The sequence below is a fragment of the Mytilus californianus genome, unplaced genomic scaffold, assembly GCF_021869535.1.
Source record: "Mytilus californianus isolate M0D057914Y unplaced genomic scaffold, xbMytCali1.0.p SCAF_4, whole genome shotgun sequence".
Taxonomy (NCBI): Eukaryota; Metazoa; Mollusca; class Bivalvia; order Mytilida; family Mytilidae; genus Mytilus; species Mytilus californianus.
This window is the reverse complement of record NW_026262690.1, coordinates 26343967-26354650: the sequence shown is the minus strand read 5'-3', so window position 1 is coordinate 26354650 and position 10684 is coordinate 26343967. Positions and strand designations below refer to the sequence as shown.

Below are 10684 nucleotides of genomic sequence, written 5' to 3'. Positions count from 1 at the left end.
GAAAATGAGGTCAAGGTCATATAAACCAAACAAGAAATACATGTACACCTTACAACCATTCAATACACTAAATATAGTTGACCTATTGCTTAAAGCTTCTAAGATACAGACTTAACCAAGAAAACTAAACATTGACTAATGAACCATGAAATCAAAATGAGGTCAAGGTCAGACGAACCATGCCAGGCAGACATGTACAGCTTGAATCCTTCCATACAACAAATATAGTTGACCTATTGCTTATAGTAATAGAAAAACAGACCAAAACACAAAAACTAAACACTGAGCTATGAACCGTGAAAATGAGGTCAAGGTCAAATAAAACCGGCCAGACTGACATGTACATCCTAAAATATTTTCATACACCAAATATAGTTGACCTATTGCATATAGTATTAGAAAAAAAGACCAAAACTCAAAAATTTAACATTGATCACTGAACCATGAAAATGAGGTCAAGGTCAGAAGACACCTACCAGCTAGACATGTACACCTTACAATCATTCCATACACCAAATATAGTAGACCTATTGCATACAGTATAAGAAAAACAGACCAAAACACAAAAACTTAACTATAACCACTGAACCATGAAAATGAGGTCAAGGTCAGATGACATCTGCCAGTTGGACATGTACACCTTACAGTCCTTCCATACACCGAATATGCTAGACCTATTGCTTCTTTTATCTGAGATATGGACTTGACCACCAAAACTTAACCTTGTTCACTGATCCATGAAATGAGGTCGAGGTCAAGTGAAAACTGTCTGACGGGCATGAGAACCTTGCAAGGTACGCGCATACCAAATATAGTTATCTTATTACTCATTATACGAGAGAAATTAACATTACAAAAAATCTTAACTTTTTTTTCAAGTAGTCACTGAACCATGAAAATGAGGTCATGGACAATGGACATGTGACAGTCGGAAACTTCGTAACATAAGGCATCTATATACAAAGTATGAAGCATCCAGGTCTTCCACCTTCTAAAATACAAAGCTTTTAAGAAGTTAGCTAACGCCGCCGCCGCTGGATCACTATCCCTATGTCGAGCTTTTTGCGACAAAAGTCGCAGGCTCGACAAAAAAAACATGAACATACGCAAGGCTAAAATATAGGTATCAGCAGAATATGACCGTAAGTGTTAATAGCTGTATAGCAATATATATATTAATTTGATATGTTTTACTCTATTGATAACACAATCAATGTACCGAAACGTACAAATATTCAAAGAACTTTATGTTAAATTCATGACCTTTAAAATAATTTTATCAAAAATATCAATAAGTTTACACATGGATTGTATTTAAATATACGGGCTCTATAAACACCATCACCGTAAAAATTAGGATGTGATATTCGGTTTGTTAATAAGATTTCTTTGGGTACAGCCAAACTTCCAAACAAATCTTTGTATCTATAAAAAAATCTGGGAAATGTTTTAAGAAATTTTTGGTAGCGAAATCCCTACCTATTATAAGAGATACATAGATTACATTCATGATTGAAATCTATAACGTCACTACAGACAAGGTCTTTAAACATATATAATTTAAAATTAATATAAATATATTGCTATATTGGAAACTGAAGAAAAAAATCAATTCCACGGCTACTTATGTTTAGTCATTTTGTCAAATTTTGTTCCATGACTATGTACTAAGCTGATGGATATTTTTGTTGACACGAGCCTACGTATGTAACATGCAGACTTGTAATTTTTTTTATTTCCGCGTGTGGGGGAGAGACTCAATACCCCTTCAGTAATTGAAGATTCGAAAACACAAACCAGGTTGAAAGGAATCTTCTATAGAAGTTAGTCCCCTTACAAAACTCGATAAGTCTAAATAAAAAGTCGTTCGAACATACAGATGGTATTTATTAAAACGGAGAGAAATATGTATGAATAAATCAAAGTAGTTGCATGAGGAATGATTTTAGTTTATATTATGTGTTGTGTGATAAATTAAGTTTACTCCATGTAAGTCATATATCTCCAACTATTCTTCATTGTTGATAATAACACGTTCTGCATTCATTACACCTGTAAAGAAAACAGAATACTTATAGTATTCAAAGTATATATGCAGTTAGGATTAGAGTTAAGATATGTTTGACTTTCGCTAGGAAATTCATCCAATCTTTTATACTCCGTTTGGAGAACTGACGGCTTTAAGTACAAACTATTTTTATGTTCCTGTAAAATTTGACTTCAAAATTTACCATAAAACCTCGGTGATTGTAGTCGTTAAGAAGTCCTTTGTCCGACAAAAATGATAAAATTCAAACGAAATACTTGTGTTCGATGTTGTTTGTACGTTATTTTATAGGATAAGTCGGTTGTTGGTGAAAGGTACGGCCTGTGTAATGTCTAATATTTGGGCTTTTCACGTAATATTTTTGTGCAATATACAAAGTGCATTGTGCAATGTACAATAAATGATGGCTCCTGTATACATTCTTGCAAAGACACATATAACAATAATCGATGAATTTGAATGGTACGATGTACTAGTATTTACTATATTTCTTTCTTGGAGTATCTGATTTTAGGCATTTTATAGAAGTATCCATGGTTACATAAATTTGTTGCAGTCAGTTTAATATTAATTTAAGTGGGCATACCTTTTAGATGCCATGTGTTGTCATCGTATTTTTTGTTTGGTTTGTTGTTTTTTATTTTGTTTGTTTCCAAAATTTTTATTTATATACCGTTTTGGCATTAGTTCAAACAGCCTTTACCAATTATTCGGCCAAACCTTTTGAGTTTTCATACGTGATCATGTATTTGATTTTATTTCTTGTATAGGAAGTATAGGAAAGGTTTTCAAATTTGTTTGTCGGTGTGGTCCCTTACATTTGGCCATATATGAAGCTAATAGCAATTAGTGTTTAACGTCCTTCTAAAAATGTAAAGTAACGACAGCCATTATGTTAACGACAACCAGCATTTAAATTCTCCCTTATAAATTCGTCCGAATTTAAATATTTCTAATCTATCTACATGGCTAAATGAGAGGCAAGTCAAAATGTAGGCTTGGTTTGCTCGCGGTTTGCTCGCAGTAACTTTTATTTTCTGTGCGATGCAACATTTAATAAAGATTACAAAAAACATTACAAACATCCCCAAACAAACACACACCTAGCTATTCTACACTAAATCAATATAATATAATGTAAATAATATACTATGCAGAACGTGTTATACTTAGAAGTTACTGTGAGCACCTCGACACATACTATACACGTATCGGACTCATATATGACTATAGAACCCCACCCGCAATACCACCTAAGAAATACCCATGCAGTACTAACCAAAGACTTATAATTAGATACTAATCAAACTATGTCTACAAACTAGTTCCACAGTTACTAAAGATAGAAATAGAAAAGGGAAAATCCAAATATAACGGAATAGAAATACATTGTGTCTCCATACTAAAAATGTAAAGTAACGACAGTCATGTTGGCTGCTTTGTGTCACCATTAGATACTAAAAATGTAAAGTAACGACAGTCATGTTGGCTGACCTGTTTCACCATTATATACTATTCAACATACACATACTATAGAAATCATTCAAACCAATCAAATTCAAACTACGAATGCCAAGTAAGGACAGTGACCAAATGGATATTTAGTGGACGTAATTAAAGGCGTTGAACTAGAGTATAATGGGATATATAGTGAGGACTATGAGAAGAAAGCGGTTATAGGCTGTATGCTACAGCTTTCTTGTTTAAGCTACCTTTTCTCCATGTTGGATTACATTACCTTGAACATTTTTCTCTCGATTTTAAACAGCTTTCCATGAAGTTGCATGATCTGTATTACATGGTCCTACCACACGTTTTCGCCTTGAACAGATATTTAATATATATATCAAATAGATGTATATCAATGAAAACATGTGCCCAAAAAATCTGTTGATATATGTAAATTACGTACCGGTAGTTTCGCGAATTAATTATGTTTTGAGCGAGATCTCGATTCAAGGGTGATATCGGTGTCACGAAAGAGTTAGTTTTTAGATCGGATGACCGTGAGGGCATTCCGGTGTATTGCTGTCGCCTAGATTTCCATTACGTTACTTTCGTGTTGGGATTGTAACCGATCTATAAACATGATAAATATACGCGGACATTATCGACTGCAAAATGACATTCCTTATCGCTTGTTATAAATTCATTTTTTCAATGGATACACCTAAAAAAAAATTTTTTAGAACATAAATTCATAATATGAAAATGTTTTGTCGTTAGACATATATGTATAAGTAAAAAATCTTTAATATCTATGCACACGTACAGACAATGTGTGTTAACGCATGCGGAAGAATATCTCAAGAACGTTTGCAATCTCCCATGCAGAGTTATCGGCCCTCGCTCTCTCTCAAGGACCGATAACTCTGCATGGGAGATTGAAAGTTTGGCGGGAAAATTTGAATGCCTTCTCAAATCCAATCTATTAGAAAAATCGAATTGTTACAGAAGAGAGTCCACCATGCACTTGCACTGCACTATTATTAATATAGTAGAATAGAATGATATACAAATGGATGAAAATTATATATACATGTAACTGTAATATACAAATATTAATATAATATATAACAACAAACCAGAGTATACTGATTTGTATCACTTCAATATCATATTTATTACGGTGAGGTTAAATTCCCTGTCATTTATTTATCATCCACGCACGAACTTGTCTAAGAAAAAAAATTATATCTCTACATTAACCTCACTTTCAGGTATTGAGATGTGATTTTTTGTTTTTCTGAGACAAGTGCTTGTGACCATCCACAAGAACTTGCAGTCATCCGATGTTCAGTACTTCAGTACTTTGATTTAGCATTTACGGATGCAAAGTTGAATTTTATACAAGTTTAATTTGATTGTTATGTGTTTGCTTAACGCCAGGACGAGAACCAATGAACAATAATGTTATAGATAGGTTATGTATAATGGGTCGACCCGGAGGATGAGCACGGATTCCGACTGCAACTCAGTGGAAAAAGAGAGCATGTTTGAGACCGACAACAATTTTTCTTTGCAAAAGGTCCCCTTTGTCCCTTGCAAGAGGTGTCGTGATGAAGGCATGACACTTTTTCCCTACACGAGGCATACTATTCAACGCTATGGCAAGCCGTTCTCGTCAAAACTATGTTTGAACCCTTTTTTTTCGAAAAACTGACACACTGAGAATTAAAAAAACCACACTGAGATTTAAAAACCGAAAATAACACACTGAGAAATCGAAATTACACACTGAGATTTTAAAATTACACACTGAGATTTTAAAATTACACACTGAGATTTTAGAATTACACACTGAGATTTAAAAGAATGAAAAACACTTACTGAGAATTTAAAATTTAATTACACACTGAAATTTTAAAAAGACGCACTGAGATGAAATAAATTGAAAAAACACCCGGCATACTGAGAATTGTTAATTGCACACTGAGATTTCAAAAATACACACTGAGATTAATATGCACATTACTAATGAATATTCACGGCATGAGCCTGATGAATAATTCAACAGATTAATATCTTGGTCTGAGTCTCCCGAACTCTCGTCATTATAATGAAATGCGGTTCCTCCAACCAACATTCGTAATAAATTTCAAGACTTAACATCGTTTTTTGCTAACTCACATTCATACGTTTGTTGCCTATCATTCAGATTATTTCTAACAGTGTATCGGGGTTTTTTGCTTAAAACTGTTTAAGCATGGGTCCCTTTTCAAAAGTCTTTCAATTGTTACCCTGATTTCGCAAGGTAATCTCTTATATTTTTGTTACGTTTATATGCTATATAGGCACTTGGGTAAAAATTTCGCTGCCTGCATGTTTGTCTTTTTGCAGATCGTTCCAATGTTTTCTTCTAATTTTAATAAAGTTTTCACCATTTGGTTATATTTTGTAATGAGAGTAAGTGGGTATTTTTCTTGTTCTATTGGTCTTAATAAGGTTATTACATCGCGATGACCGTGAGGGCATTCCGGTGTATTGTTGCCGACGAGATTTCTACAAGTTACATAACTTTCATGTTTGACTGGTAACCGATCTATAAATACGCGGACATTACCAAGTGCAAAATAACATTCCTTATCGTTTGTTATAAATTCGTTTCTTAAATGAATACTCATAAAATATTTTTGTTTCGAACATAAATTAATAATATTAAAATGTTTTGTCGTTAGAAATATATATACAAGTAAAAAATCATTGATAATATCTTTGCACACGTACAGAAAAATTGTGTTAACGCATGCGGAAGAATATCTTAAGAACGTTTTGCGGGAAAATATGAATGCCTGCTTAAATCCAATCTATTAGAAAAATCATCGGCATATTATTACAGAAGAGTGTCCACCATGCACTTGCACTGCACTATTATTAGAATAGTAAAATAGAATGATATAAAAATGGATGAAAATTATATTTAATACATGTAACCGTTATATAAAAACATTAATATAATATATAACAACAAACCAGAGTATACTGATTTGTATCACTAAAATATTATAGTTATTACGCTGACGTTGAGTTCCCTGTCATTTATTCATTATCCACGCACGAATTTGTCTAAGAAAAAAATATATCTCTGCACATTAACCTCACTTTCAGGTATACAGATGTGATTTTTTTTTTCTGAGACAAGTGCTTGTGACCATCCACAAGAACCTGCGGTCATCCGATGTTCAGTACTTCAGTACTTTGATTTTTATATACGTTGTATATCTAATGTTTTTTTATAAAACATTTGGCGCCAAATTGAAGGACTAACGAGTTCTGTCCCCTAGTTGTTTTAAGCTTGTGATTCAGATTAAGTATGTTAATGCAGTAGATATGTGCGCATAAAAATTGCGCACAAATCTCGGTGTGTAATTTTAAATTCTCACTGTGTAATTTCAAATTCTCAGTGAGTGTTTTTCAGTTTATTTCATCTCAGTGTGTAATTTTCAGTGGTAATTTTCAATTCTCGATGTGTAATTTTCAATTCTCAGTGTGTGTATTTCTTTTTTTTTGTAATCTCAGTGCGTCTTTATGAAATCTCAGTGTGTAATTTTTAATTTTCAGTGTGTGTTTTTAGGTTTTTTAATCCCAGTGTGTTTTGTTTTAATTCTCAGTGTGTAAATTTTTTGAAAAATGGTTTAAACATAGTTTTGACGAGAACGTGTTGCCATACAACGCCCACATTTTGACAGGACGTGGCTACATCCCTAGTAGATAAACGGTCATGATACCCGGCTCTCTTAAGCATCGGTTTTACTGTCGGAAGGGAGAAGTCTAGAAATTAGCATATTTTCAAAATTTAATGTGTAAATTGGGCTATTAAAATAAACAGATAACATTATATAATTTCTCAGTAGTATGAGGTGACAGTAGTGTGATAACCGTGGGCAAATGCTCATTCGTGAAAAAGGATTGTCATCAAACAATTATACTTTACAGTGCTCTTTTTTTCTGCGAAACACACAGATTAGCTGTTAACTTTGTGTATTCGAGCTAAAGTTATTGTTATAGGTCTAAAATAGTTCATACATCGCCTAAAAAGTGTTTAAACTTACCAGGCATTGGCAACAGAATACTCCAAACAAAAAAGAATAAATAGCTAGGGCCTAAAATGAAAGCCAAACATTTGTATATACATATTTTCTCTTTGTGCACGAATCAGAAAACGAAAACTTCATAGCGATTTTAAAATGGTTAAAGTTAAAGAAAAGTTCGCAGACATACCTTTTTTTTTAAAATTTACGACCAAACGGTAAATCCGAAAATTACAAGTACCTCAATAATCCTATTGTTTTACCTTTTTATTCTCATAAAAAAAATAAGATATGTGAGCACTAAATATTTTTAGTTCAGTTCATTCACCGCAAACAAACATTTCAAATCTACCGGATGTACCAAATCGGATTAAATATATCTCTAAAATTTACATTAATTGCTGATTTGAGCTTCCTCTTTTTATGCAACGTTAATGTTTATACATTGATGGAATACAAATTTACTAATAAACTCAGAATGGTGGCAGAATTCTTTACAACACTCAATTTGATTATTTGTATTAACTTCTTTAATCAAAAAGAAATTTGATTGTTTTTCGTTGTCCCGTTTAATTGGCATCGTGCTGCATGTACGTGTACGTGTACGTGTACGTGTTCATTTCATATTGCATGATTGTTTTTCAACGGTGTATATTGATTCGAAGTTATTGCATTGTATGTGCACAAGTCTTTCATGTAATGTCTGTCGGAAGCTGTTCATAGCTGATAAAGAAGTTAGTATTATTATAAATTATGTCATACCTTACTAGTATTTTATGGTACAGTTTTGTTTCCTATTATTTACACCTCTAATGACTAGATGCTTGTGTAATGAAACTCGTGAAACTGTCCGCGCAATGTGAATGATTTGTTTGACGTAAAAGTTGCTGATTCAAAGCAATCTTTTGGGAAGCTTAAACTTTATTCGTACATACCATTAATATATTTCCGAGCTTTGGATATTTGTCACTGAAGGAAGAAAAACAATGATTATAATACTATAAATTATGTGGATTTCAACAAAAAGAGAGATTTCTGTACTTAGTTCCACTGTTTATCATTTATTTTAATTTTGTATCTGAATGATTTTGTATATTCCCAATCGCCATAGATGTACGAATGTACGAGCTCTACTCATAATTTTTCTAATAATTTCTTGAAATTAGAAGTATTTGTCAATAGTTGCTTTATCTTAATTTTCCGTCGTTTTTTTGGTCAAAATTTAATCATCTAGACTAGAATTTTAATAGTCGATAAAATGTCTGGTCTAGACGATGCTGTCTTGTAATGACAATATTCTACTATGTAATTGCAGGCCATTCAAGATTATTCCCGCTCCATTATAATTCTATAGCTTGCAAAATAAGCCCAGGGCAATATAAATATATTTATGTAATAATTTTGGAAAACATCAGAAAATCTGTTTATTTTTACTGAAATTACACAATAACTTACTAAAAATAATGACAGTCCAATATATACCAAAGCGGTAAAAAATATAGAAAAAATGGAAATAACTTACAAATATTCCTTGGAAAGACACATTGGTCGTCTAGTTGGGGCTATTTAAGGCTACCAAAAGGAATTACGACGTTGTCAAGGATTTTTAACGTCATAATGTTAACAGCCAATTTTCTGAGTGTTTGGATATCATGTACTTAAAAAAGATATTACAAATGAATACGACTTTGAAAGTGCTGACATTGGGTTAAATGCTTTTAAATTTGTTTAACACTTAATTATTTGAGGACACTTAAAGAAAAAACTGGTATCGAGCTATAAACACCAAATCCAAACGAATAACCGATTTCATTTCAATCTATATACATAGTCATGTTAACCCCTTTCAGATTAAGATCCTAGTCCTTTGAATTAGAAAACCCATGCGTGAAAAAGACCAAATTGAAAACATCATCAAGAAACACATAAAACATGTATTATATTATGTCTCTGGTTCTTTATAATTGTTATTATAAAGAAAACATTAAAATTTGAACGTCATTTTAATTGTTATTATAAAGAAAACATTAAAATTTGAACGTCATTTTAATTCAGGTTAGCAAGGACTTGTATATCTCACTATACGAATCCTTGGAGGTCAGATCATAGTAAAGTAGTCGATCACACTAGAAGTAATCTCAGCTATTTAGTGAGTTCCTAAATGTAGTACATTGGTTATTCGTTTTGCTCAATCGTCTCCCATCAACTTCGGCCTAATGACCCCCTCCCAAACTGGCTTCAGGTATGAGATCTTCGGGACCCTGAAATTCACTCAAGACTTGGACCCCTACTCTTACCTACATCTGTAAGATTATTGGCCATCGCGTAGCAGCCTTTTCATTATACGGATTAGCAGAAGAGATTGCTTCATCATCCTTGATAGATATATTGATGCAAGGATCTATATAACTAAAATATACGGCCTTGATTGAAATAAAATATATGTGTCTAATAAAGAATGTAATGATGCAATTATATACCAAATATCAAATCAACATTTGCAAAGAGACTAACAGCAATGGAGAAAACTATTTTCATGAAAATAGATAGACACAGCAGAGACATATAATAACAAGACCGGATGGACGGACACCCGTTATTTGTATGTCCCTCGCAATGCGTTGCGCGAGTGACAATAATTCTAGCGAATTATATTGTTTGACATGAACATTAGAGAACATTTGTATCTGTACAACAATAAGTGATCAAAACTGTATCAGTGGATAGCATAAACTGAAATTCAGTGTTTGTTTGTTTTACCATTTTCTGCAGGCTTGATAAAAAATGAAACTTAAAGTTTAAACACACAATGCAATTGCCTTAAAAATATAACAAATCTTTCTGTACTCATAGCAAATTGTGTGGTGTAAACACAGCCGTATTTGTCAACTCCTTTTGATGAACCTTCAAATAATAATAAAAGTAGTTATTTTGTGCAAATATAATAAATATTTCCCTATTAGATGTGCTCCAGATACAGTATCCCAAAAGGATACAGCAAGAACCTATGAATTGTATGTACGTCTTTCAACCAAAATTATGAATTTTCTTAAAAGAAATATGTAGGTTTGTGGTCAATGGCTACAGTGCTGAAGGTCCCAGGTTC

The 10684-nt window shown here is 32.7% G+C and overlaps 1 long non-coding RNA gene across 1 annotated transcript; it reads right to left on the bottom strand.

The window, feature by feature from the left end:
- Nucleotides 1-1900: 1900 nt before the first annotated feature.
- On the bottom strand, nt 1901-9189 carry LOC127737820 (uncharacterized). Its single transcript, XR_007999828.1, has 5 exons — nt 9101-9189; nt 8514-8547; nt 7600-7650; nt 3786-3868; nt 1901-2052 (listed from the first exon to the last, which is right to left on the bottom strand). It is a non-coding gene; the product is annotated as an uncharacterized LOC127737820 (long non-coding RNA).
- Nucleotides 9190-10684: the final 1495 nt, after the last annotated feature.